At 47.4% G+C, this 3,133-nt stretch overlaps 1 pseudogene; it reads right to left on the bottom strand.

Annotated features, from left to right (window-relative positions):
- Positions 1-2,380: 2,380 nt before the first annotated feature.
- LOC125996511 (SUZ domain-containing protein 1-like) lies at positions 2,381-2,759 on the bottom strand (annotated as a pseudogene).
- Positions 2,760-3,133: the final 374 nt, after the last annotated feature.

The following is a 3,133-nucleotide window of genomic DNA, read 5'->3' as shown; positions in this document are numbered from 1 at the left end:
CATATTCTGAAACATAACCAGGGTAAAGTACTAAGCACTGGAACATATTTAATGCTAAGAAGTCTCAATGCCTGGAGACAATCTGAGGAGTATAATATAAAGCATGGACAGACAGGATATGCTCAGGACCTCCAGACAATAGTGACGTATTAGAACCAAGCAAATGCAGAATCTGCAAGTTGAACCTTGGGGACTTGACAAGTCTCAGCAGATAGAAGTGGATTTATAACAAAACCCTAAAAGAGGTATCAGTCTATCAGAATTAGATTGGAGTGTTGGAGAGATAATACAGCAAATAGGACAAGCCTTGCACGTGGCCAAATAAGGTCCATCAATAGTTCCCTATATGGTTCCCTTGAGCTCCACCAGCAGTGATTGCTGAGTGCAGAGCTATGGGTAAGTCTTGAGTGTCACCAGATGTGACCCAAACACCAAAACAATTATTTTTTTTAATTTTTCTTTCTTTTATTTTGCTTGGCACCTCTCCATCTGGGAGGCCTAGGGTATTACTGCTGGTGGGTAGTGACAGGCACACAGTGGGCAGAGTCCCATGTTTGGCCGCAGGAAGGCGGCATCACCGATCTCCACTACATCCTCAGTGTAGACACCCAGCCTTCCCTTTGGCTCTGCCAGAAGAGGAGCGAGAACAGGTGGTGCCAAGGGCTGAGCACTCACACTGCTGGACTCTCATCTGGTCTACCACTTTCACCTTCTTTCCAGCCAAGGACAGACTTTCCTTGAGCTAGACATAACAGAGGGCAGTGGGATGAGAAGACATCAGTCAACCTCCCCCTGGCCTGTTCCTAGAGGAAATGCCCCCTCAAAATAGCCTGTGGGCACAATTGCAACCCTGTGGGTTCATAATGACTGATGCTCTATCCAGATTTGCATACAAAGCCTCTCCTAGCAGTAAAGGTTATATAGGGTACTAGTTGCTCACTCTGCCAGTACCTGGCCCTTCCTATGGCGGGGAAGATGTAAAGGGACATGGCTAACTGGACTGTGACTACATCCCTACAGGGCAGGACTGAGAGTCAAAAATAGCCCACAAAATTCAGCTTGCCTCCTTGTACACTGGGAACTGCCATAACTGTAAATCACCACACCAACCACTCCAGAACTCAACCACAAATTAGGAAGGAGATCAGGCTGGCTGGCTGAAGGCTAAGGTCTAGTGCAATGGAAGAGATCAGAAAGCCTGAGAGGAGCTAGATCATGCACACACAGTGCATTCAAAGCAGCTGGCCACTTAGCCTCTCCAATTCAGGGAACCAAAGAAGGACTTCAGCTCCTGAGACAGAGGGCAAACTGCCTTCATTCCAGGCCTTCACTGGAAAGGGGGTCAAGGATAGCCAAGGCCTCAGAGAGAAACCAGTTTGTCCCCACACATTCTTGCAAAGAACAGCTTTCTTCCATCTGACTGCTAAGCATGGTCTGCTCCCAACGTAGTGATTTCATAAGGAAATATGCCAGGAGCAGCTTCCAAGCTGATGCCATCAATAGAACTAGTGCTCCATAGTGAGAGTTCAAAAGCTTTGTGGGGGTAGAAACGTTCTCCATCCCCCCAACTTTCTGACCACACAAGGCAGAAGAAGGCTCATAGACCTGAAGCCTGACTCTCCCAGTCTTACCACAATGACAGTAAAATACTGCGAACAAGTCTCGCTTGTCCAAAGCCCAGGAGTGTGTCCACTCCATGTTTCCAGAAGGAGCAAAGCCTGGCTAGTAGAGAACTACCCTGAGGGGTGACTTTCTAGTGACTTTCTCAGAAACATTTCCAAGTAAACTATCAAACTACCCTTTCTCAATTGAAAAGTCATTAAATTGCTAAATTCCCTCCCATGCACATTTCCTTGCAAATCAGATATTTGTATAAACAAACAAAAATAGGAAGTAGAAAAAAAGAGGAAAGAATTTTTTTTTCAAATAGGACTTGCTTCTAAGTGAAGACATGCACTTGGGGGTAGGTAGGTAAGTGGATGTTGTCAATTGTGTTCTGATATCCCAAATTAATGAGCATGATAAATTGTTATTGCTGGTGCTTTTTACCCCACGTGGCCAAATGTCACTTTCTGACTTTCTACTTTAAGTCCTTGATGGGTCCTTCCAACCCTCAACTCCCTTCACCCCACCAACCATTTTCCTTTCCATTGACTTGGGACAGCCCTTGTAGACATGACAATCACAATGGGAAGGGGAAGATGGGAGGCGGTCACAGTGAATGGGGTTCAAGGTCACAATGGACAGAGCAGAAGGGATCACAGTGGAAGTAAGTCAGGTGGTTCCTCCTGCTCAAGTCCAGCTGTCTGCCACGGCAGTGCAATCCTTGGTGGATCACCCAAAAGGCAGTGGCAGCAGTGGCATCCTTTCTTGTCCACTTTTATCTGCAGTGTGTGAAGCCTTCTGACCCATCAGGACCCAATGGCTGTCTGTTCAAATTATTGGGCAGCTTTCTGTCTTCAGGTTGTGAGATTTGATTGGCCTGACCTGCATAGGTTTCTCCTCAGGACTGACGCTGCCCAGGCCTCCGGTACTCTGCCTGATGTTGTGCTAAGTAAGGACTTGCCAGGTAGGGTGGTCCTGCTGGTGGACCTGGCTGCTGACCACACCTTGCTGGTGGGCTTCTTGAGGAAGCGGATCTGTGGAGGCGGGCCCGTGGGAAATCTACTGTCCTGAATCCCATGGGCACTTTGGGAGATTTGGATTTCCCCACTGTCTGCCGCCTCCTTCCAGCTCTCAGCGACCTCCTTGTCTTCCATCTTACGCGGCTTCCCTCCTCCCCCTCCCCCTAAGCGCCTGCCCCAAAACAATTATTAAAAAAAAAAAAAAAAAAACAGAATTTAAGTGACTGGGAGCATGTGTTCATGGCCTAACGCTGTTATAACCAAGTATCACAGACTTAGCAGCTGATCCACTGAAATTTATTCTCACACACTGGCAAATCCTAATTTCCAAATCAGAGTATCAGATGGTTGACCACTTCTGGAGGATCCACTAGGATCCACAGCACTTTTCCAGATTCTGGTCGCTGGCAGCAAGCCCAGATTCTCCTTGGTTGGAGACAGCACAGCTCCAAGCATGGCCTCCATTCTCACTCATTCCCCGTCTTCTCTTGACTTCATTCTCTTCCTTT

The sequence above is a fragment of the Suncus etruscus genome, chromosome 18, assembly GCF_024139225.1.
Source record: "Suncus etruscus isolate mSunEtr1 chromosome 18, mSunEtr1.pri.cur, whole genome shotgun sequence".
Classification (NCBI taxonomy): domain Eukaryota; kingdom Metazoa; phylum Chordata; class Mammalia; order Eulipotyphla; family Soricidae; genus Suncus; species Suncus etruscus.
The sequence above is the reverse complement of the archived record's forward strand: the minus strand, read 5'-3'. Positions and strand labels throughout refer to the sequence as shown.